At 39.3% G+C, this 25,941-nt stretch overlaps 1 protein-coding gene across 26 annotated transcripts in view; it reads left to right on the forward strand.

The window, feature by feature from the left end:
- The window catches only part of NCOA2 (nuclear receptor coactivator 2), a 138,922-nt gene that overhangs the window by 29,134 nt on the left and 83,847 nt on the right, over positions 1-25,941 (forward strand). For 7 of the 26 annotated variants that reach the window (XM_083517204.1, XM_083517217.1, XM_083517206.1 and 4 more), the window contains exon 3: positions 9,024-9,178. The exons of the other annotated variants lie outside the window; for them this stretch is intronic. The gene's annotated coding sequence lies outside the window, so the exon portion shown is untranslated. The remainder of the gene's footprint in view (positions 1-9,023; positions 9,179-25,941) is intronic. 26 annotated transcript variants of the gene reach the window in all.

The raw sequence follows: 25,941 nt of genomic DNA on the forward strand, positions 1-25,941 counted from the left end.
TATTTTCTGAATATGCCTTAATGGTGGATATCACCCAATATTTTTTGCTAACTGCATATACATGTAATTCCTGTGAGGTTTTATTGTGGCCCTTATACAGTGGTAATTGTTTAATAAACTTTCCCACTTTCCCAATGTAGGTTCAATTAATGACCTTTGAACTACATTGCTTGTAGCTCTCAAAACTGGAATTATTTCGTTTGCTCTTATTAATCATTAATGAAACCCTTTACAGCTCTTGAAAAGCTCTGAGAGTTTACATTAGTTTTTAAGAGCTAAAGCTTCTCTTACTAATTAGCTTCCTAAGCCAATTAGAAGATTCATTTTACACTCTAGTCAAAGCAGTTTCATAGTTTGTTTAGCTTTTAGCAAAGGTCGTATATAGTTTGCAAGAAAGTCAGATGTTTCTGTTTCTCCTTCCTCTATATAATTCTCATTCAGCTGTTATGAAACTGAAAAATGCACACTCATCAGAAGCAAAGTGCATGTGAAAATATAATCATTTTTAGTGTCCACATGTTTCCATCCTCCAGTTTGTTGCAATTCTCCCCCCTCCTTCAACACCATTAGGACAAGCAGTCAGTAGTAGTTGGGTACTCAGTAGTCAATTTTGTTTGTCAGATTGAACTCTAGTTTAGAAGAAACAGTGGTTTGTGAACAAGCAGTGTTATGGTTCATGCTGCTTAAATGTTTCCACTTTGGTTCATGCTGCTTAAAGGCATCCATTTTCTGCTCCTGCTGTAGCTGTACTTTGCATGAAACATGCCAGAGCGTGGCTTGCCATGCTTCTGAACCCCGCCTTGTGGTTCCCTTCTTCCTAACAAACTATGAGTGGTAAGCCAAGGTAAAACATTAGCTTTGTGATAGGCTAAAAGCTTGCCAGAATAATTTACAAAGTCTTCACTAACTGGTGGAAAACATCCAAAGAGTATCCCAACTATGCTTCATGGGGTGCAGTGTTCCATAATACTGAGGAATCCACTCAAAAGGCCTTCTCTTGTTCCAAGCTACTATGCTTCCACCATCAATGGGACACAGAAAGGGCCTCTTCACTTAATCTTCATGAGTGAGCAAGTTGTTACAGGATGTGGTGATCTTGGATGCCTGCTATTTAGGATTTTAAAGGTAATCATAAACACTAAATTGTGCCTGGAGACAGATTGGCAACCCGTGCCAAGATAGAATAGGTGTCATATTGCCCATGAGTGAGAACCTACTAATATCCTTGCTGTTGCATTCTGGATCAACTGAAGACTTGTGCTCTTTAACTACATCTTACCTCCTTAGGAGATTAACTGCTGCACTATCCTAAACTGGGCAAAAGCACTCCTGGCCACCAATTGAATAACCATACTGCAAGGTATACAATCCAACGCACCACATGACACACCTGACCATTAGATGCAACTAGTTTTTAGAAGGGGAATGCAAATGAATTTTTTTTTTTGCTCAGTGCTCCCTTTCACTAGCCATGTGGAGCATGTGTGCAGTTCTTGCAGGCTTTTCCCCAGGAGGGAGAAGGGCAGCCCATCACTGACGGGCTGCCCTTCTCCCTCCTCGAGGGAAAAGCTCCCAAGAACCACACACATGCTCCACATGGCTAGTGAAAGGGAGTGCGGCTCTTTAAAGGCTGTGCGGCTTTTGCACGCTTTTCTATGAGGAGGGAGAAGGGACTGACGTGGCCAGTCAGTCCCTTCTCCCTCTTGGGGAAAAGCCCGCAAGAACCGCGCCTCCTTCCTGAGCAGGAGCACCTTTGCTTTCTTTTGATTAAGCTTCAGTTTATTAGCTTTCATCATCAAGCCCATTCCTGCCTCCAGGAACTGATTGAAAACATCAACAGCTTCCTTGGTATTGGATAAAAAGAAGAAATGAGCTGCTTGTAGATGTTAAACACTATGGGGGACATCATTGACCCCCACTATGGAGGACCACACATCAATGACCAACGAATAACATCATGTTTTGAAAGAGACTCCTGAGGAAGGCCTGCAACCAGCATAAGAGAGTCCCACTTTCCACTGATATAAGTATTTTTAAAATAACAGATGCTTGCTCCAGTCTTCCACAGGTGTAGCATCTGTGTATGGAGGATTAATTATAGGGCATAGTTGCCCTGTTCTCTCCACTCCCTTTGCATTAACAGTGAGTCTGCAAGCAATATACCAGGCCTTTGCAGGAAGGCCTGTTTGTGCCTCCATCATATTGGAATTTGACAGAATGTGGGAACTGTGCTGTGGTGTTCTGATCCACAATTCTGTTCCTTAACTAAGCAGAAATACAAGTCGGGTGGGGGGGGGGAGATATTGGAGACATGCACAGACATGCCCTATCTACTACCATCATACACCCAGTGCAGGGTGCATTGCGCAAACCAACCAATACTTTGGGTCGTGGAGGAGCAGAATGGGAATTGCAAAGTGAAAATTCTAATCAAGAAGTCTGAACAGGTGTGTGTGAAGTCAAGAGTACTACTTGAAAGGAGGCAGAAGTAGGAATGAGGGTGGACTAGTTTAGATCAAGAAAGAAAAGGCAAGTTCTCCGCCCCTTGCAGTTCTGTAGTTGGCTAGCCATGCAACTGGCGGCCAGGATGTGTAAGTTGTCTGTCATAAGATGGGTTGACAGTGCATTTGCACAAAGCTTGCACAAGTAGTTCAGACCTCTAATTTGTAATCTACATATGCTGGATAAAACAGCATGCAAATGTTCCAAGTATAGCCCCTGGAGTCTTTAGGCAAAAGGCTCACTGATAATAGTGCTGGGTATGACTATGACTTGAGACCTTGGGAAACCCCTGTCAGGATTAGATTGATTGGTTAATTTTATTATTAATTACAAGCGTTTGTGAATCACACTTCCACTCAAATGCAAGAGATGTGCAACAAAATTCTAAAACAAAATATTTCGCGGTTCTGTATGTCTCCACACAGATCTGCTTACTGTTTAATTCTTGAGGCTTACACCTGTGTGTTGCTCCTGTAGTGCCAACATTCCCTGGAATAATAAAATTGTAGAATTGGAAGCAACCTGAGTATCGTCTAGTCCAACCCCCTGCAATATGGGAATGTGCAGCTACCCCAAATCGGGATCGAACCTGCAACCTTGGTGTTATCAGCACTACCATAGGAGCTTGCAGCCCTTGGCTTCTGCAAATAGATTGCCTCTGCCATCAGTAGAGAGGTGCTCCTCCTACACCAGCAGGGGACCCATTTCCTTGATACATGGAATGTAGTATCAAATTATAGCCAAGAAATAAAGCTGTACTGTACTTTGGGTTTATAAAGAGTCACGCATACTGCCAAAGTCTTCTGTACGTGCCTTCTTTTGTTTTCTTCATAAGGATATTCACGAAACAGAATGACTGGGAACTTGTGGCAGTCTTCATTGTCACGTTTACCCTTTCGGACCTTCCCACTAATGCAAATGACACTCATTGGAAACAGTATCTTCTTCTTCTTTTTTAATTCTTTTTATTGTGTTTCATATACATAACATACAAACAAGAAAAACCCACATCAAATCAACCATTGCAAACAAAAAAGAAATAAACAAAAGATTAAAGACAAACGATTTCCATTTCAGTTATTTATCTACACCTATGTTTCTTTATATCCTTGACAATATTTCCCTCTTTTCATCCCCCTACTGACCTCCATCCCTCCTGCTTTCAGGCTTCTTAATATCCATGGTTTATCTCTCTTGCAGCTTATATTTGTAAATACGTAGTTTACACATTGCGAGATTTATATCAAACCAGCTATAGTCTTTAAATTTCTATGGTTTCCTTCCAGGTAAGTCATAAATTTATTCCAGTCGTTCATGAACTTTGCATTCTTTTGGTTCCTAATTTTTTGTGTCAGTTTTGCTAGGCAGGAAACAGTATCTTCTAAACTTACTGATAAGCGACTAGCACTGCATTTTTGTTGTATGTTTTGGGGATACACTCCAAAATGAATTACATTCCCAGGACTTTGAAGACTTGCTCAGCAGAAAAAAACAAGTGAATGCTCTTTTTTAAAAAATTAAAGTTGGGTTGTTTGAAAGAGAACATGGGGCTTCTTAAAATTCAGCCCAAGTTTAATTTTAACTTTTTAAAAGAATGATTAGGCACAATTTTTTTAGGATTGCCCATACTTTTCCTTGTCTGGATTTACGTATGTAATGATACTCATGAGATGACTCAGTCGCTTGAAGATGCCCTTTCACCATATATAGAAGCAAGCAGCTGGCAAAGTCCTTTTTCTCTACTCATTTTATCTTTTAAGTTAGCTGCTAATTTTAAATACAAAGAAATATAAACGGCTGTGAAAATGAGATGTCCTGCTAACCTTACTGGGAGTGATAAAGTAAACTGGATGTCATGCACAGGTTCTTCAGTGTTAGAAGTCAGTAGTTGCTTACATAGACCCAATGTTGTTTTGTTGTTGTTATTTCTTGTCTTGTATTTCTGTTTGTACAAACTAGGATGGATTCCGATGACCATCAGTTTTTCACATGATGAACCTGGTTGGCTGAAATTTGAATCATCAGTTTAGTAACTGAGTCTGCTTGTTAGTTGCTCTCGCTGAGGGAAACTTCGTATGTTTTAAACTTCATTTGTGATAATTGTATTGTATTGAAGTATTCAAGCAGTTGCTGCAACCCTAACCACATCTCCTGAAAAGTAAATCCCATTGAATTCAATGTGACTTATTCCCCAGTAAGTGAAGTCAAGATTGCAGCCTTAGTTTCTCTATTAGTTTTGCATTTTGTCTTATTTGGGCAGAGCTTAAGGCAGCATACAATGGTGTTCCACTTTATTTTCAGAACAGGTAGGTTAGGCACAGAGTTCTCATCCCAAGTTCCTCCTGTTAGGTTTATGGCTGAATGGGCTTTTGACACCACTGCTTTTGTAGGATAAGAAATTATTATTGGTGTGTTCTTATTACATTCAGCAATTTTAGCTGCAATCAGCATGTGTTTAGTGTGTTTTGTGGCTGAATTTATGTACATAAACTGAGCATAAAATAACTCCCTATTATACCTACTATTCTCAGCAATTCTTGCCTGTAGTGTGGTGAGACATGATTGTGCTGGCTATATGGCTGTGGCTTACTGCCAAATATGAGGGAGGTCATCCAGGATTATGGCGCTGCACAAAATGCCTTTTGCCTACTCATGAGGCTGCTTTGGCAGATAACTGCACACTCAAAAAAAGAAAAGAAAAAGAAATCAGCCCAAGAATACCCCTCTGTGTTTGGGTTTCCTCCATTTCTCTGAGCTAAAACAATACTATCTAAGCAGAAATGGAGTGCTCCTGTTTTGGTTACAACTTGGGCAAAATACTCTTTTGACAGCTGCCTCATATACCTCTGAGGAATCTGATAGTCAAGCTTTAGCCTGAGGGTGGCATTTCTCCCAAAGCAAGGCTCAGTGACTATTGAAATTGGTTAAAATCCAATTTATACATACTTAGTGATGTGAAAAGATTCATTAATTGTCTCTGTCTGAGTCAGAAAGGATAAGTGTGTTCATAGCTTTCTGGCTCACTATGATGAATTTGTTTTTTTGTTTTTTTGAGCTGTTTAATGTGCTTTATTTATTTGCAGCATTTATACCTCCTGCCCTTTGGGTAAAAAGGCTGTCAGGGTAGCTTACAGAAAATCAGTCCTAAGACTGTCCCTGCTCTCCGACTCACAATCTAAAAAGATAGGACATACTAGAAAAAAGGGATAGGAGAGAGGAGAGAAAAGCAAGCTCAAGCACAATTTCTTAAAGTTTCATTTATTACAGTTCCATACAATGTCTTTGGCGGTTCTGGGTGTCTTGCCCTTGACAAAGAGCAGTCTGTCCCCTGAAGTAGCCCCTACCCCACTCAACACACCAGATCCACAACCAAAGCAGATGACAAAGTCCAGACTGGGAGGACAACACAACTCCTGTCATATAGTCCTTTCTTCAGACAGCTGACTTGAGGGAAATTAGAATAATCACATGAGGTAGCTTGATGGTGGCTTACTCTAAAACTTGTGCATTAAGGTGTAATTTATCCCTCCAGGCTATACTTACCTGTCCCCCAGGAAAAACCTTGTGGTTTTGGGCCAGTGTTTCAGAATGTGTTGTGTTCTCATTTTGTATTTTAATGTTGTGAACCACCCTATGATCTTTGGGTGAAGGGTGGTATACAAATTTTAACAACAGCATATAGTGGTTTTCAATCAGTGTCTACCTCATAATTTATACAGTGGTACCTCGGGTTACATACGTTTCAGGTTACATACGCTTCAGGTTACAGACTCTGCTAACCCAGAAATAGTACCTCGGGTTAAGAACTTTGCTTCAGGATGAGAACAGAAATCGTGCTCCGGCGGCGCAGCAGCAGCAGCAGCAGCAGCAGCAGGAGTAGGCCCCATTAGCTAAAATGGTGCTTCAGGTTAAGAACAGTTTCAGGTTAAGAACGGACCTCTGGAACGAATTAAGTACTTAACCTGAGGTACCACTGTATTTGTGTTGTGGTGCCTATTGAATTTGGTGGTATATTTCAATAATGGGGAACCCCTGGCCTTCTGGATTCTGTTTTAAGGTAAAGGGACCCCTGACCATTAGGTCTAGTCGTGACCGACTCTGGGGTTGCAGCACTCATCTCGCTTTATTGGCCAAGGGAGCCGGCGTACAGCTTCCGAGTCATGTGGCCAGCATGACTAAGCCGCTTCTGGCGAACCAGAGCAGCGCACGGAAACACCGTTTACCTTCCTGCCGGAGTGGTACCTATTTATCTACTTACACTTTGACGTGCTTTTGAACTACTAGGTTGGCAGGAGCAGGGACCAAGCAACGGGAGCTCACTCTGTCGCAGGGATTCGAACCGCCAGCCTTCTGATCGGCAAGTCCTAGGCTCTGTGGTTTAACCCACAGCGCCACCTACGTCCCTGGTCCAGCTAAAATCATCCCTCACCATTAGCCATGCTTGGAGGAGCTTCTGCAGCAGGGAATCCATCAACACCTCAAGAGCTATATGTTCCTCATTTACTAAATCAATGAAGATAGTAACTTTTCAATTAGGGAAACAACATCAAAGTTAGTTAGAAGTGAGTGTTCCAGTTTGCGAGTGTTCTTTGGAACCCGAAAGTCCGACAGGGCTTCCATGGCTTCCGATTGGCTGCAGGAGCTTCCAATCTCGACAGGAATAGCCAAACCTCTGTGGCCCATGCTCTGGTAACCTCTAAGTTGGATTACTGCAAAGTGTTATGCATGAAGCTGCCTCTGAAGATTGTTTGGTAACTTCAGCTGGTGCAAAATTTGATGGCCAAGTTGCTCACCAGAGCATGGTTATTTGAGCATATAACACCGATCCTGGCCCGACTACACAGGCTGCCAGTTAATTTATGGGCCCAGTTCAAAGTGCTGGTGCTGATCTATAAAGGCTTACACTAATCAGGACATTAATACCTTAAGAACTGCCCCCGCCATACGAACTGGCCTGGAACCTGTGATTGTCATCCAAGGCCCTTCTCCATGTTAATAATAATAATTATTAATAATAATTACTAATATAAATTTGTATGCCACACATCTGACTGGGTTTCCCCAGCCACTCAACAGAATATTAAAAACACAACAAAGCACCAGACATTAAAAACTTCCCAAAACAGGGCTGTCTTCAGATGTTTCCTCTCCCTGAGGAGGTTCCTGGGGTGACAATACAAGAACAGGCACTTTCTGTGGTGGCTCCCTGTCTGTGGAATGCTCTCATCAGAGAAGCTTGCCTAGTAATTTAATATAAATATCATATATAAAAAGAGAGAAGCTTGCCTGGCACCATCATTACATATAGGTGCCAGGTGAAAGCATTCCTCTTTACCCAGGCCTTCTGCCATTACATAACATATAGCCTGTTAAATTGGGGAGCGGGGGCAGAGAGAGACTGTTATAATCATTATTTTATTATGCTGTGTATTTTGTTTTTATTATGCTGCGTAAATTATGTTCTTAATGTTGTACACTTAATGTTGTACACTTCCCTGGGATCTTTGGATAAAGGGCAGTTTCTAAATAAGAAATACATTAATAATAGCATTTACTTATTTAACAGTTAATTGAATGTAGCTTGTAGAGCAGCAGTAGATCTCTGCGTGTAGATGTACACACACATACACAGCTACCCGTGTCCACATTTCATAACCCAGCTTCTCTTTATTCCTTTACCTGGGACATTTTTAGCGTAAGAATAGTTTCTAACAGGAATCTATATGTTAATTCCTGCCCAGTGTACCAAGAAAGAAAGAATGGAGTATTTTCTGTATGTATGTCTATTCTGGAAATGGAATAATCAGACAAGAGGGAAATAGAATCCACTGTATCTTGAACTTTTTCCTTCCATTTTATTTTCATTTATATTCACGCTCAGGTGATACGGATTGTGAATATGGTTCAAATTTTATTAGGATTTATTTATGTTGCATCCCTGTCTAATTGCAAAATGGCCTTGCGTCCTAGTTTCAGGGTAGTGGCTCTAGCCTATAATTGTTGCTGTTTGCTGCTTTGGGTGGGGTGAGAGAAATGTTGTTATACTCAATCTTGTTGGACAGCATTCTCTGGTTCCAGAGAAGGACTCCCTTAGTCTTTTTCTTCAACTTGCATTTCTCCTTAGAGTTGTATCCCCTCCCACAGTGTCCCAGTTCTTAGTAATAATTTGGCCTGAATTCTGTTACAACTTGGACTCCGAGGGGAGCTGGCTATTCAAATATCACTGCAGCGTTATCAACTGAGCAAATTCCACCTATTTGAATTATTCATTAGCTTGATCGAAGCATCTTTTTACATTGTGGCTCCCACCCCTCCTCACTTGACTGCTTAACACTGTTTTCTTTAATTCTTAAATCATTTGTCTTGTTTTCCTCCTTGATTGTGTAAATAAAAGGTTTTAAGATTTTGATTGTGCCTAGTTTTGATTCTGCACAAACCATGTTCTGGAACTGAAAGTGATGAGCAATTTTCCAGGCCAATGTGCCTTGCACTACAGCTTCATTTCTCTTCTTTCTTCATAGATTTCCTAACCCCGGGAAAAGAGAGAGAGGTCATGCAGATCTGTGTTTGCTTTTGACTTGAACATTTTTCTTTTTCTTTCGTAAGTGTAGTGGTTTAATATTCATGCTTTTTCCTCCAAAAACTAAAACAAGTGGCACACAATTTATTCCCAGAGGTGAGTTTAAACCTGTTTGTTACCTTTTTGTTCTATAGTAAATATCTTCAGAGTTGGATCTAAGTTTGAACTAGGTCAGGAAAATGACGACTGCTTTTTTGCTTATACAAAGTCTGGTCTCCTGAAATGTTTTTCTGTTCTTAGGCAAACAAAACTGGTGCACAAGTTCTCTTGCTTCAAAATTTATGTGAAAGTATAGAGAGCAAAATGAGGAGTACTGGGTTGTTTCAGGAATATAATGGAATCATGAAGTTATTGTGAAAAGTGTCATTGTGGAATTGTTTTTAGATTCATTTGTGGTTTGAAGTAAGCAAAAATAGCTTCACTATTTTGGATTTCATTTTCAATGAAATGTTTATAGTAAATGTTTATCTGGGTCAAGCACCAGCTTTTTGATGTGAAACGTGACATCACCAGATATGCAGTTTGCTCTCTTATTAATACTTTCAGTGCTTCCTGACCAGTGAGTTTTCCTGTCAAGCTGCAAGGCAATTCTTGTTAGCTGTTCAGTTTTTTTTAGTACTGTTGGGTATGTGGATATGCAGATCACATTTCCTGTCAACTGTTTTTCCTTTGAGAAGTGTTTTGTTTAACCTTTCCCTAGTGGCAAAAATACCATTTGTGCTCTATCATGTTGCTGGTTGCAAGTTCCATACACTCTACATCTTGAATGGGGCAATAAAACATGAACTTGTGGTTTAAAACAAAACTGAAAATGCTTCTAGCATGATTACCCACACGTTGTCCTTTAATCTAGTAACCTCTAAAAATGCAAAAGTTAATTTGAGATAATATAAATCATTGGCTTCTTCAACTTCAACTTGGTGTTGACGAAGGCATTGGGTTTTTTTTCTAGTGGTTGATTGCACAATTCCCTTTGTAGTTCTCTGAAAAAATAGGCTTCATGCTAAGGTGCTGCTGATAACAGATTGCAAGCTATTGCTAGATAGTCCGCCTACACAAGGCTGTTGGTATCGGAATTATTACAGGACAGGTTTTGACGCCCAGCCTGCCTCTGGTCCCAGTAGACCTAACAAGTGAAAATGATATTCTGATTTTACTTTCCTTAACATAAATACAACGCAGTCTGCATAATTGAGTACATAATCCTGGGGTGTATTGGTGGCCCCCTCTCTATTCTTGTGGTAATAAGCAATATAAATGCATATACTAGAGAATTCTATATGTGTTCATTTCTTTGTCCCTTTAAAGATGGAGCAGAGAATAAGTGTTGCTAAGACAGAGGGGAAGAATTTGGGCTGGCTGTGACACTGCCCCCCCCCCCGCAATACTGGTGTGGAGTACTTGCCCTACTTTAGAAAGTAGTGAACAATATCATGTGACTTAATCGCTGGCTATTATATATTACATTATTAATATCTGAACAAACTATGCTAATTACTATTTGACCTGAATTAGGAACTCTCTAGCCGTTTCTTTAGCTCTTTTCTATCACACGGAGATTGCACTGAGCCCGTCAAATTGCATAGAGAGTGTTGACAGCATTTTTACTTTGTGGCATTTTGCTGGCTTACATTTGAAGATTGTGATGATGAACAAATAGGTACCATGAACTCTACAAAAGCAAAGAGTCAAAAAACTGAGGAAGATCTGAAAGCTGACATTTCAGCCTCCTCTTGCAGCATGGGTCTTGTGTACTTCAGAATATTTACATAGTATGAGCATTCCTAAATGTTTGAATCCATATGCATTCCTTTCCTGTGAGACGTGTTCTATTTTTATATTATTATTTTTTTGCAGTAATACAGTTTCTTTTAATTTGTAAGTTTTACTTGGATCAGCATGCAATATGGTAATGCTGAGATATACAATGTGTGCATTAGTACTCTTCTCCAGGTTGTGTACTTCAACAGTTCAGTTTTTTCCTTTAGAATATATTCTGGAGAGGTCTTTAAGGAGCTGTTTGAAAACAATACTAATATTATTTTATCAATCCATTGTGGTACAAATGACTCTTAGAATTCATTCAGATATAATGTGAATAGCACTCTCTCCAACTGGGATTTCTAACAACTGATATTCAGAGGCATGCTGACCCTGACATCAGTAGTTTTGTGGCAGTGCTCTACATGACCCATTTAATTGTGAATGTTTGCCTGGATGAGCACATAGATGAACTTGGGGGCACTGCAAGTATTCCATGACCATTTAAGAACTTTATGCATAGTCAGTAGATTGTCTGGTAGAGAATGGCACACCAATTACTTGGGGTTCCTGTACTGTGTGCCACAGATACATAGAGGATCATGGGAGTTAACTTGGATTGAGTAATTATCTGCAAGGAGAATGCATGTAGTTGCTCACATTCTCATGATCATTAATACATCCACACAACTTACTAGTGAGAGTGATGTTCACTACCACCTGTGATATTCTGTGGAAATAGATGATTTGTTTTAAAACAGTTGTGGTCCCTTTGTTATCTGGATTCTTATGACATTTATTTGTGCCATTGGCTGTTGCAGACAGGAGTGGAAAAAGGTGCAGTGTAATGTCAGGCACAGTCCTGTGTTTTATACACAACACTTAGTTTTACCCGCTGGTTCATAAACATAGACCATCATTGATTTAGAAAATAAAAGATTCATCATACTCAAATGAAGTTGGCTTGCTGGTGGCTGCTTGCATTGAAGACGTGTCTGCAGTGAGCAGGGATTTCCCCCCACCTACCCCCCACCCCATAGGATTATTTACCTGGAAACAATATTGCCATTCCATAGACCTTTCAGTTTGTGAGAATGTAACTGAGTTAACAATTGTTTTTAAAGAAAGCATAGCAAGTAATTTTTACAAAGATCTGTTCTAAACTCTACCTGACATATTTGTTAATCCATTTTAAAATATTTTTAAATTTTGAATTGTGTTTAGACAGCATTTCCTTCATGCAGCTTCAGGCCCAGCATCAGCACAAAACTCCCTTGGGCAGGTCCTGGGATCCCAAAGTCCGAGCTGGACCCATTCTGTAGTGTAATTTGGGCCCCATGCACTGGGTGGCTAGATCTGATCCACCCTTTAAATTTGCTATAATGCTCTCAATGTAGCACAACACTGGAGTATTGTAGAAAATGGATCAGATGCCAATTTCTGATTGCCATTAGTCTCCTATTAGCAGTTAAGGCTTCAGGGACCCACCTGAAGGGGAGATCATGAGAGGAACTTTGAGAGACAGGGTTTATTTTTCTTCTTTGAACTGCTCTGCTCAACTATACTATACACATCACTAAACAGCAAACATATGGAGCTACTTAAGCTCCTAGTATGTTAAGGGGAGAGGATGACAAGTAGTTACTCCATTGTACCACCCAGTTCACTCTCTTGGAATGTAAAGTCAGTCCGGTGATTGGACATGGAATTACAACATAAAAAGACAACTACTACTAACTCGCAAGGTATGTATTCTTAAACTGTGTGGGATTTTTCTGCATAACTATCCGACTCTTAACAAAAAAAAATGCTTTGAGCGTTGGTAAAATATTAAACATAGTAACACACACACCCCGGCTTGGTTATGATAGGAGCAGTACTGTAAACTTATGGCTTGATATTAGCAAATGGAACTATATAAAGCACCTACAGATGGCATGATTTAACATACCACCAGCCTCTCACCCTTTCAAAACTATTATGATTATATTACACCATGTGCTCAGGAGACATCAGTAATACAGCATGCATTTTCAAGTAGGTTGTTCTAATTTTTGTCTGACCATTAAGAGGTTTAGCAAACAAACAAACAAGCAAAAAACCTACACTTCTGTAGAATGAATTATTTCCTGGCCACTTTGCCAAGCTAACCTTTGAACAGAAGATCATTCTGAACTGAATGAATGGACAACTAACATTTACTGTATACTGTATTCCAACTCTGATTCTATGATTTGAAAACATCGGTAGTCTTCTCTAATCCTAGTGATTTGCAAGTCCAGGAGTTGTTTTGATTCTCTTTTATCAAGAGATCTGAGAAATTACTGTGCCTTACTTACAGCTGGTTAATAACCTTGCTCTCACCTGCTCATGTAACTGTTGTAGGAGAACACTTGTGAAAGATCCAGGGTGGTTTCTTTGAGCAATAGGTGAAACCAGAAATCAGTACTTGTAGAAGCTGAGCTGTGACTTTCTTCCACTGTTACACTGTTTGCATGAATAGACCATTGTAGGAGCGTGTATACGTGCAAGACAGCTGCTAAAAATAACACACAACCAATTCTACAGCCAAAATTTTAAGCAAATTGTGGATTTCAAGTGCATTTTCTTCCAGAAGACTTCTTCTTTTATAAATGTGTCTGGCATCTAGATGTTACTATCATTAGTGGGTGCTTCTTGGTGTAATGTTGGGACCATCTGAAAAGACAAACCATGCTAAAGTGTTTGAGTAAGTTAATTATATATTTGGCAAATCTGACTAGTAATGTACATGTTCTGCATTTTATCTTCATGTATTTATTAGGCTGTTAGTGCATAGGAGAGAAAATATTGCAACAATTGTCCTTCTCTCGTACAAGCTTTTTTTTTTTTTAAGGGATGCCCACACATTTTTAATTACCTTGACTAGTCTGGTTATATGTTCTGTTCGGTTTATGGGTCAGCTAGTTTCACCTTCACTCTCCCAACTGCATTGTAATCAGAAGTGGGGGGAATGTATTGACTGTTGGCTAATTACATCTGTAGTTGTAATTTCTACTGGAAGTTCTGTTTTAGCCTCAGAATGGGCCTCATTTCACACACCAAAGGATTTTTTTATTTTTTTTGAAAAAAATCATGCTGAAGCCTGTACTAAGATTAATTTAATTCCTGTAAACACGTCTCCTGAGACAAATCACTGCTTTTTGGCCATGTTTCTACCTGTCCCAGAAAGTTGCTGCTGAAAGCTTTCAGGCAGTTGCCTTAAAGGCTTATCATAGGAACATGAGTACAGTCTCAAAAGTATTCTGCATTCTTCTGTACACTAAAAATCTACAAAAGTGGAGGGAAAAACAGATGAGATGGAAGCTTAAACAGAAATTACTGATAATGATTTTGCTGACAAACTTCTACACAATAATTTTAAAGATCTTTATTTTTCCATAAGAAACATGTTTTACAGACCTATGCAAATGTGGAATATAGTAGGAGTGATACATAACCCCCCCCATATATATGAAAAAAATGAGAGGAACTAGGATTTAAATGTGTAATGCAGCTTAGTACAGTGGTGCCTCGCAAGACGAAAAGAATCCGTTCTGTGATTCTCTTCGTCTAGCGGTTTTTTCGTCTTGCGAAGCAAGCCCATTGACGGATAAGCGCTATTAGTGGCTTTTAGCGGCTTATCGGATCAGCTGATAAGCGGCTTAGCAGCTTAGAAAAGGGGGGGGGGAGGAAAAAAACCCCGCAGGAACTTGCAAGACATTTTCGTCTTGCGAAGCAAGCCCATAGGAGATTTGTTTTGCAAAGCACCTCCAAAACGGAAAACTCTTTCGTCTAGCGAGTTTTCCGTCTTGCGAGGCATTCGTCTTGCGGGGCACCACTGTACAATGAAAGCAGGGGAAGGTTAACAAAATTATTTTTTAGAAATTTCATGAAAATTGGAAATTCTCTGAGGGATTAAGTAATTAGTCAGAAGATGGAAAATGAATCTTTGAAATCCTTGAAAGTGAAATTTAGTAGTAAAGCATTGTTAATGTCCTTCCTATGCACATGTAGCCCTTCTGTAGCAGTTGCTCTGAATATGTGCATTGAACTGTTTGGTATGTATTGATTTGGGAAGTTGCAGGTACAGTGTTTAGAGAAATTGAAAATGTTGTAGTTCTGTAGTCAAAATGGTTCATGCTGAGAAACCTTTAAGGATGCCATCCTGTATGCCACTGGTTCTCAAACTTTTTTTATCTGGGCCACTGTATCAGAATAAAAAAAATTGCTAATTCAACGCTGAATTTTTTTATTGATAAGAAATAACAGTACAAAACAAAAATAACTCCCAGCAGTGCTTGATTTATAACGTGGTACACAACTACTTTATAATATGATCATAGGTTCCCCAAAAAGTATAAAATAATGAAGGTACATAAGAATACGAATCAATCCCAAAATATAATATTGATTGTCCTTGAGTCTTGCCACCACACTTGCCAACATCTCTTGCCACATCCATGTGGCATGCCTCACCTTTGAGAACCACTGCTGTATGTACTTACTTGGAAACAAGTCCTATTGAACTCAGAGGGTATTGCTTCTGAGTAGAGAAGTATAGGACTGTTCTGCTGCTAGAGTACAACCATTGGTTAAAGCTCATGACCTGTTTTGCAGAGAGGTAAACCACAAGCCCGGGTTCAGACATTATTCTTAATTGTGGTTTAAAGTAGTGTGTGAGTGTTGGCTCTGTTCTTTTCTAATTTTATAAAACTCATGCTGTAGGATTATGAGCTCAAAATCATGGCTTGTATCATATAGGATGCAAGGCTTTCTTCCACCTGCCTTGCTCCAACCTCTAGTATCTGCTTCTCGATTTTTGTTGTATTATTTTATGTACTGTGGCTTGCCATTGTTTTATTGATTATAGTTTAGAAATTATTTATCGTAACTGTTAAGAGTGAATTTCTGTTTAACTTTTATTTGCTGATACTATTATTTTATACTATTCTAAAGATTGTTACTTTTTGATGTAGGTTGCTTATTTTAAAGTTATGTTTTATTATCACATTTTTGTATTGCATTAGATTGTTATAAGATGTACATTTTTTGTTTCTTCAGCTTGTAAACCACCTTGAGTAAGATAGAAAGATGGTATACAAATTAAAAATGATGATAATGATGCTGATGCTGATGACCAAAGGCTCCTCTAGTCTAACACCCTTTTCTCACACTGGCCAAGCAAGTTGATAGAGGAGCCCACAAGCAGCACATGAGCACAATAGCACTCTTCTTCAGGTTCTCCAGAAACTTGTATTCACAGGCATACATTTTATAATACTGGTTCTGTTCTTTCCTTACTTTCTAAGATCAATCTGAAGCCTTGTGAAAGACTCAGTGGAGTTTTTAAATGTGGCATGATAATGAGAATTCTGGTTTTCAGTGAAGATCATATATGGGAAGAGCAGCTTTGGTTCTTAAGCAGTGCCTGGAAGATCTTGTTGGGGACAGTGTTAGTTTCAGGCAAAACAGAAGTGATAGGGTTGGGAAATCCAACTTCAGAAGTAGATAGTCAGCTGATGATTGCTGATGTGGTTTTCTAAGGTTTTTGCATCTCAAAACTACTTCTGAATGCGCTGTTAATAAGCTGCAACCAGGCCTGCATTTTATTTTCTTCCTCTGATTAATTGTGCCTTCATCTGGAGAGAATGGGTTTAGCGTCAGTCACCTGCACCTCACAACTCTTCAGTTGACTACTCTAGTATTCCTATTTGAGAAGTTTTTAGAATAGCTATTGGTGCAGAGTGCAGCAACCTATCTAATTCCCTATAGATTTTGTGGATTTTCCTGAGACAGTACCTATATTCTTTAAGCGTGTGTGTGTGTGTGTGTGTACGTGTGTGTGTGTGTGTGTGTGTGTGTGTGTGTGTGCGTGTGTGTGTATCTGTAACAATAAATCCCTGTTCTCTCCATTTCTAGAGCAAGCCAAGGTATATGTTTCTAGGTTACATGCATGCAATACTATGCATGTTTATTCAGAAGTACAGTGGTGCCCCGCAAGACGAATGCCTCGCAAGACGGAAAACCCGCTAGACGAAAGGGTTTTCCGTTTTTGAGCTGCTTCGCAAGACGATTTTCCCTATGGGCTTGCTTTGCAAGACGAAAACGTCTTGCGAGTGTTCCGATTTTTTTCCATTCCCCCCTTTTTCTAAGCCGCTAAGCCGCTCTAAGCCTTTAATAGCCGCTAAGCCGCTAATAGCGCTAAGCCGCTAATAGGGTTGCTTCGCAAGACGAAAAAACTTCTAGACGAAGAGACTCGCGGAACGGATTAATTTCGTCTTCTGAGGCACCACTGTAAACCCTATTCAACTGATCTACCATCTAGTAAGTGTGTAAAAGATTAGCCTCAGACTGTAGTCCAAAGGAATACACTTATTCCAAATAGACGCAGTAGTAATTACTGCTGAATAAACATACATAACATTACGCTTCTTTAACCTAGCATTCTATTCCATGGCTCACTCAGTGTTAATAATGCCATATTCTTAGTGCAAGGTAGAAAATAAAGAGTATTTGATTTTCAGACTTTTGTAGTAATCCAGGCATGTAGGACCGCATATCTTTTGCTTTCTATCAGTCTTGAAAGTTCACAAGCATCAACCTGAAGCTGTGAATTATCATCTGAGGCCCTACTTCATGCGCCCCCCTCCATTGGAGGGTGGCAACATAATATTGGCTCTTTTCATTGGTGGCGCCTCACATGTGGAATGCTCTTCCCTGGGAGGCATGTTTGTTGCCTTCTTTAATAATAATGTAATAATTTACTAGTATTTCCTTAAAACATAAAGTAAAAGTAATGGAAAATTGTGTGGCCGTACTTTAGCTTACAGCAGTTTTGCATTAAAGGTTGGGCAAATGTTCCTCATGTCTAATGACAGAAAGTCTTGAAAAGCATGCTGAAGTTCCTTGATGCTTATGCTTCTGTTTGTGCTAGTGTTTCATGCTGATATTGCATGTTTACACACTCCATCCATATGATTATCAAAGTCTGAGCTCTTCTGAGAAGTGTTACTTGCTCTGTTCATTACACTTGAATCTTTTAGTAGTTCAGTATATATTTCAATAGCTTGACAGCTCCTTATGCAGTCCGTAAGGGGAATTTTGATGAGACAAACGCTCATTTTTTTGGGGCTGGAAGACCTGACTTACACAAAGGAACACTGTCTGAAGAAGTGTGCATGCACACTGAAGCTTATACCCAGAACAAACTTAGTTGGTCTCTAAGATGCTATTGGACAATTTTTTAATTTTTGAAATTTATTTCGACTGCGTCAGACCATCATGGCTACCTACCTAAACAAAGGAATACTAATTAGTGTTTAGAATTAATTTAAACTTGGAAAGCAGCTCAAGTATGCATTTATATGATACAGCTAAAAAGGGAACAAAACTGTTCAGTACCAGGTTTAGACTTTCTCTAGATTATATTAATTTCAATAGTTTCTCAGGTGTAAGGCCAAATCATTTCAATGGGACTTGTGCTGCTTAAGCACTAGTGGTGATTATGACATTAGATTGTGGGGCATAATGAGGGAAAGAAAGCATGTGACTACCTATCTACATCTACAGATTCTAGTATCCTACTAGTTTTCCTGTAAGTGCATCCCTCTGTCCCTCATGTTCCTCATCCAAAATACAAGTAGCAGTTTCATCTTGTCCTTCATTGTACTGTGGTACCTCCGGTTACATACGCTTCAGGTTACAGACTCCGTTAACCCAGAAATAGTACCTCGGGTTAAGAACTTTGCTTCAGGATGAGAACAGAAATCACGCGGCAGCAGCGGGAGGCCCCATTAGCTAAAGTGGTGCTTCAGGTTAAGAATGGACCTCCAGAACGAATTAAGTACATAACCAGAGGTACCACTGTACTGCTGAAGATTTTAAAATATGTTTTTTCTGCTCGTCCCCAAACCAATTTTGTTTGTTTGTTTTGTGCTTGCCTTTTTATACTTTCTCTACCCTGGCACATATAGAATGTGATTTTTGTTCCTCACATTTACTATTAATCTTTTGCTAGCTTTCAGTAATAATACTCCCATCTTTTAAAGTAATGCTCTTTAATGAAGTAATCTTGCTACCACACCTATTTCAAGGCCGCCTTAGCAATGCTTTGTTTAGATAGTAAGTAATTTTTTTCCAGTTTCTCATAGTGTGTGTTTTTGCAATGAAATGGAGTCATACTTAGACACTAGAAGTTTGTACAGATACACTCTCAGAAACATAGAAGTATTTTTGTTCTGCATACAATAACAGCAAGTTTTCTTTCCCCCCTGGAAAAGTGAATTGATGCCAAAATGAGACCCCATCCCTGAGAAGAGTTCCAGAATTATTATTATTATTATTAATTGAATTTGTATACCACTCTTCATCTGCTTCGCAACATAAAATACAAGATAAAAACTCAAAATACACAATAAAATCAAGAACAAGCCCCCTCCAAGCCAATAACTCTCCCACACAAAATAATAATTATTAATCATATTTATCGATGAAAATGCCACCTGCAACAAACAAATGTTGTATATTTTTTTGTTCCAATAAACTTTCCCAGGACAGTTTTATAGTAGAAACAGAAATACAGTAATAATAAAATAAAATAAAACATATACTATAAAACAACAGCAATAGAATCTAAAGCAGCACATTATGGTTATGATTATATTTATAAACCATGGAAAACACAAAAGCAGTTTACATAAAACACAGTAAAAAAAGAAGAAAAAACTTTAAATAATTACAAAGAAATACATTAGTAAAAACAGAAAACCTATCAATTAATTTTTAAAAATTAAAAACCAAATGTTAAAACAGACCCATGGGATAAATCTTACAAGTAGCAGCGGGGTGGGTGTGTGCTACAACACTATCTGTTGTTATTATTATGCTATCTAATCTGTTTCTTGCTAGCAAAGGGAACAATCCATGGAGTTTCCAAGCTAGTAGTTCCATCTCCTTTTGTAGTCTGCAAATTATTGTCAACTATGTACAGTATCCTTTGCAAAGCTCTAAAGAGTCAAAGGATTCCTGCGAAAGGATTTCAAATTGAATACAGATCTGAGTTTGAATTGGATCGTTCCTAACAACCAACGCTGCTTCTTTTTTGCAGAAGTAGTCTTGTCATAACTAGAGAGAATTACAACACCAGAAACACTCCCACCCACTCAAAACATAGTAAACAGACCTTCTGAACTTAGGGAAAACAAAGCACAAAGTCCACTATGGACGTGTCTGCGCAAATTTTTGTTAACTATTTAGTTGCTTTTAAATACAGAGTGAGTAATGTTCAAGCAATTGTCTGATGTTAGCAGATACTTGAAACGACTTTTTGTTTTAATATATCAAGTGGCTGAATGCAGTTGTTCCTTGACAGAAGCATCTTCTTGCAACTGTTGATTAGTATTGGGGACTATTTGATGGGACCATGTGAGGACTCTACAGCTCCTCAATGTCATTGGCTTGTTTAAAATACTCATGTCATCACCATAAATTTTTAGGTATCTTTTGACTAGTGAGGGCAGATACTCCATTTCAACTTACGATAGCCACACTTCTGCACTTCCACTGCTGCGTTACTCAGGTTGCAAATGTCAGGCATTCTAAGATTTGTGTGACTAGCAGGCTCAAACGATATATACTTATAAGGTTGAACTCGACATTGGCTTTCTAGTGTACATTTAATGGCAAAGAACTCCCGTGTTATGGAATAAAGGTTAAAAAAAAATGGTGGTTCCACGTTTTGATAGTGTATGAACTTCTTTTGTAGTGTATGTCTTTGCTAGATTTTAAAAGTGACTGTAAGACAAGTTTCTAGCATTTTTGCCTTCATTTTTAGACTCTAGGTGCAACTCAAACTTACAAATAATATTTATTAAATATCCTTTCTGATGTTTACCATTTCAAATAATATCAAATTCTCAGAAGGGAGAAAAACCTGACTTATCCAAGACTGTAGACTTTTCCAGAAGGTGAATATTTACAGAGTTAGGTGGAAAGTTTATATTAATTGTAGTCACTTTAAATTGTTAGTTTAAAAATAATTTGCGGATGAATTTAAAAGCCCTTTTCAATATTCTGTGTCAATATAAAACAGTTTCCATTTTCAAGTGGAACTATGTATACATTATTTCTCACCACCACCCCCATTATCTTATTTGTGTAAAAATAACAGTAAGATCCAATACCATTGGCACTGTGTAGCAAAGTTTGCCTGTGCTGCATTTATCTCTCTCCCCGCCCTTTATTTACTATGAATGATATTTTTGCTTGGTGTTGGCCTACATAGTGAGCTAAAATGAAACTATTAACTATTCCATCTCTTTGGAGCAGTGAGATGTATGGTTGTATTACACGCTTCAAATATACATTTTACAGATACATATTGTGATGGACACATCCCAGCCACCCTGGGTCCCGTACTGCCTGGGAAAGGAGACCTGGTAACAACAGAGTGTACCCTCTCCTGTACTCTCAATTGAGGTAATCTCCACTACCAAATACAGTATTACCTCAGGTTACATACGCTTCAGGTTACAGACTCCACTAACCCAGAAATAATACCTCGGGTTAAGAACTTTGCTTCAGGATGAGAACAGAAATCGTGCTCCAGCGGTGCAGCAGCAGCGGGAGGCCCCATTAGCTAAAGTGGTGCTTCAGGTTAAGTACAGTTTCAGGAACTCCGGAACGAATTAAGTACTTAACCCGAGGTACCACTGTAAGCGAATAATTATTTGCCAGGCAGCCCCATAGCAAACTACACCCCAAAGTTCCCTAGAGTATCTCTGGAGCCTCCTTGGATAGTGTGAGGTTAAATCTAAAGGCATGGGAGTGTTTGGAATAAGCTGAGAGAACAACAGACATATAAATGTGAAAAAGAGAGAGAAAATGATACCCCAAAATTACTGAAACCCAACATACTGCTTTTGCAGCAAAACCCAACCAAAATTGGATAAACGTGATCCTGTAGCCTATTCTACAATGTTTTGGCGGCTTATTAGGCTAGTGTTAACAACAGATTGTAGTTTTACTAGTATTCCTTACTCACAAGTAGACTTTATCCTTCATGCCCTTCTCTTAGACACCCCAAAACACGATATATTCTTGCTCTACCCACCTCCTCACTCTCTCTTTTGATAGACCCCTCTAGTCAGTCATGCTGTTCCCATTGAGGTACCTACTCAAAGCTTTTAAATTTCCCACCCTAGGAGAGAGATGTGCTGTTAGACACATCAGCAATGACAAATGCCTAATGAACCTCAGGGCATCTGGTACGACTCCAGGTTAACCTTATAACAATCCACATACAAGTTGTAACAAGGCATACAGGCAAGACACATTTCCATTACAAGCAATCCAGTAACTAGCTCAGTTCCTTCATACATATCCTGCACATATCTAAGAGAAGAATCTGCTGTATGGTTTCAGAAATGCTTTTTTAGCCAGGCATTGACATTGCAGTAATGCAGGATATTAAACCCTTATGGGAGGAAATGGGTAATCAAGACTTTGTCATAGTGGTTTGATGTATGGAACGGAACGGTAAATGAATGAATGGAATACGATTTGTTTGTTTGCTTACAGAGTACCCTCTAATTATTACATGTCCATGAAGGATAGTTTAGTCGGTAGAGCATGAGACTCTTAATCTCAGAGTTGTGGTCTTGGGCGAAAGATTCTTGCATTGTAGGGCATTGGACAAGATGAGCCTTGTAGTCCCTCCCAACTCTACAATTCTATGATTCTATTCTGTATAGAACCATGCTTTGAGAGTATTTTGGTCAGTTCTGACCGTTGTATTCACTGGTCTGTGCCAATCATCCTTAAAAATGTAGATTTGGAAGAAACCTCAAAGGGTATCTAGTCCAACCAGTTGTTGCATCTCCTGACATCTTTATCCTTTACACATACATGCACAAACTGTGGGTGTCTCAGTGTAGAAATGACACTACCTGGCTCTGGGCTATTCTGGGAGGAAGGGCAGCTATAAATAAGAAAATATAATAATACCTTGATCTGCACTGTGCTGTGGTTTGATTTAGGTTCTCTTGTAAACTGTGTTAGTTTGTCTTCTACCTCTATCTGACGTCAAAAATAAGAGAGTTTGTACTGGTCCAGTAAACACTTCCGCTGCGCCACCAGCAACAGCTCTCTTTGCAGAGTATTAATTAAGTCCAGTGCAGAGATTCTTGTTGCAGTACAAGCTTCAGAGACTCAGCAGCAAAGAAATAACGACACAGGGAAGCCTGTCTTTCCAAAGACAGGTTTATTGCAGAAAGATAACAGAAACACCTCCGGAGCTTTCGGACATTTTTGCTTCACGCCCCACAGGCAGAGAAAACAAACACTCTTTATATACTGAGCATCTTAACAACTTAACGAGCTTGACTACTTAAAGTCACATGACATTGCTAACTTGCCAGCGTCTTAGGTTTCACACCCTAACACCCCCTCTCGCTGGCAATACAAAAAACAAAAATTACTTCAGACCCATTTCTTCACAAAAGTTTTCATGCCGCTGAAACCCAAGCGGTTTTGTAAAACCATCAGCTTGATTTTCATGACTGGGACAGTAATTTAATTTAACAATTCCTGCTTTTACCGTTTGACAAACATTTTGAAAGCGGATATCCAAATGTTTTGTACGACCTTTAAACTGCCCATTTTGTGCTAACTTAAGACACGGTTGATTATCACCCCATACAGTGATTGGAGTGATGGCCTTTTCATACATCTCTTGTGCCAAGCATTTGTAAAATTCTAGATCTCTACATAACTCAGATAAGGCACAGAACTCAGCTTCTGTTGACGACAAAGCAATCAGGTTCTGTTTCTTGGATCTCCACCCAATCAGAGAGTTACCAAATTTTATTACACAGCCAGACACTGATTTTCTATCCTTTAAATTTGCCCAATCACTATCTGCCCAACAAGTAATCTGTGCTTGTCCTTCTGAAGATAATTCAAGGCAAAAATCTTTGGTGTATTGTAAATATCTTAACACTCTTTGAATTCCTTTCCATGCATTTACACTAGGTTTCGAAGCTTCTCTGCTGAGTAAGTTAACAGCGTAAGCAATATCTGGTCTACTCCATTGCGAAAGATGAAGTAAGCTTCCCAGTGCTGACTGAAAGATTTCAGCACGCTTGAATTCAGCACTATCCTTGAACTCATTGTCTTTTACAAAACCCATTTCCATTGGTGTTCTAACACCTGCACACTCCGTCATGTTAAACTTTTTCAACATTTGCAATATCTTGCCTTTTTGATTCAGTAGAAAACTGCCATTTTTGGTCCTATCTATCTGAACACCAAGATAGACCTTCACATCACCAAGATTCTTAACTTTGAAGTGTTTATTTAACTCTTTGGCTAGTTTTTTTACTTGTTCTTGTGTCTTTGAAGTATAAATCAGGTCATCTACATAAACAAGCAAAGATTCTTGAGCATCTCCTGAATTTCTGAAATATAAGCAATTGTCAGCCTTGCTCCTGCTAAAACCAATGCCTATCAAAACGTCATTCAAACACTCATTCCAATTATGAGCAGATTGCTTGAGTCCATAAATAGATTTATGTAGTTTCCATACTTGATTTGATTTACCAACTTTCAATCCTGGCGGTAGCTCCATATAGAGCTCTTCAGCCAAGTCTGAATGAAGATAAGCTGTAGAGACATCAAATTGATTCACTTTGAACCCTTTCTGAGCAGCAACTGCTAATAGTGCCCGTAGGGTTTCACTCCTTGAAGTGGGTGCATAGACTTCGGAATAATGTAAGCCCTTTCTTTGCGTAAAACCTCGAGCTACAAGCCTTGCTTTGTACTCTGGTTTCCCCATCGCTGTTCTCTTTATCCTGTACACCCACCTACAACTTACTGCCTTGGTACCTTCTGGCAGTTTGGTGATGGAAAACACACCCAGTTCTTTCATAGAATTCAACTCCTTTTGCATGGCCTCACGCCACCTACTGGCCTCCTCCTGGGGTAATTGCTCAACCTCCTCAAAACTTTCAGGTTCGCAATTTGCCAAACCAGCCCAAACACTAATAGCTTGGTACCTTTCAGGAGGTTTACCTTTGTTGGTACGCTGAGAACGCCTTAACAGTTCCTGCGATGTTCCTTCACTTTCCCCCTCTGACCCAGAATCACTAGTCGTCACCTGTTTGTCACTAGTAGTTGTAGAACTTTCTGATTCTGACTTTACACGTCTCTCTTGCTGTACAGGTGAACTTTTAGAGCTAGAAGATTCTGACTTTACAGACTTGGGTGAACTAGGCGATTTCTCACCCTTGTCCTCAGACTCAAATTCCTCAGTCTGTTCTGGAACTAATACCTGCCCTGGGGCCTGAGTTTCATTGTTACTGTTCACCACATCAAATAGTATGTCAGGATTTCCATGAATTTTATTCCAACCATCCTGTTCACAAAATTCTGCACTTCTGCTGATTGTGATTTTCGTTTGATTGCCTTCTACATTCACAAATCTCCAACCTTTTGTGTTTGCTTGATAACCACAGAAAAACATTTCTTTAGACCTAGGATCGCCTTTCCTACGTTGTGCCCTAGGCACCAGCACATAAGCACGACATCCAAAAACTCTTAGATGATCAATTTTTGGTTTTTTTCCAAATAGCATGAAGTAAGGAGTGTTGCCTACTGTGCTATTGTACACTCTGTTAAAAGTATAATTCGCATACAGTGCAGCCTCAGCCCAAAAACGCTGTGGAAGTCCAGAATCAAACAGCAAAGCAGCAATGGCTTCCTGTAATGTTCGAAATTTTCTTTCGGCAACTGCATTCTCCTGTGGTGAATAGGGATTGGTAAGTCTATGAACTATACCTTTTCTTTTTAACCACGTCTCCAGCGTGTGGTTCACAAATTCCCCACCACGATCTGATTGTATTTTACGTACCCTGGTGTCAAATTTACATTCGACTTCTTCAATCCAATCCATCAGGATGGAAGCTGCTTGTGATTTTTCTTTCAGAAAGAAAACCCAACTAGCCCTTGAAAAGTCATCCACCAAAATTTGCATAAATCTCGCAGCTCCAAGCGATTTGACTGGCATAGGGCCACACACGTCT

This window comes from Podarcis liolepis, assembly GCF_965112155.1.
Source record: "Podarcis liolepis genome assembly, chromosome: 8".
Taxonomy (NCBI): domain Eukaryota; kingdom Metazoa; phylum Chordata; class Lepidosauria; order Squamata; family Lacertidae; genus Podarcis; species Podarcis liolepis.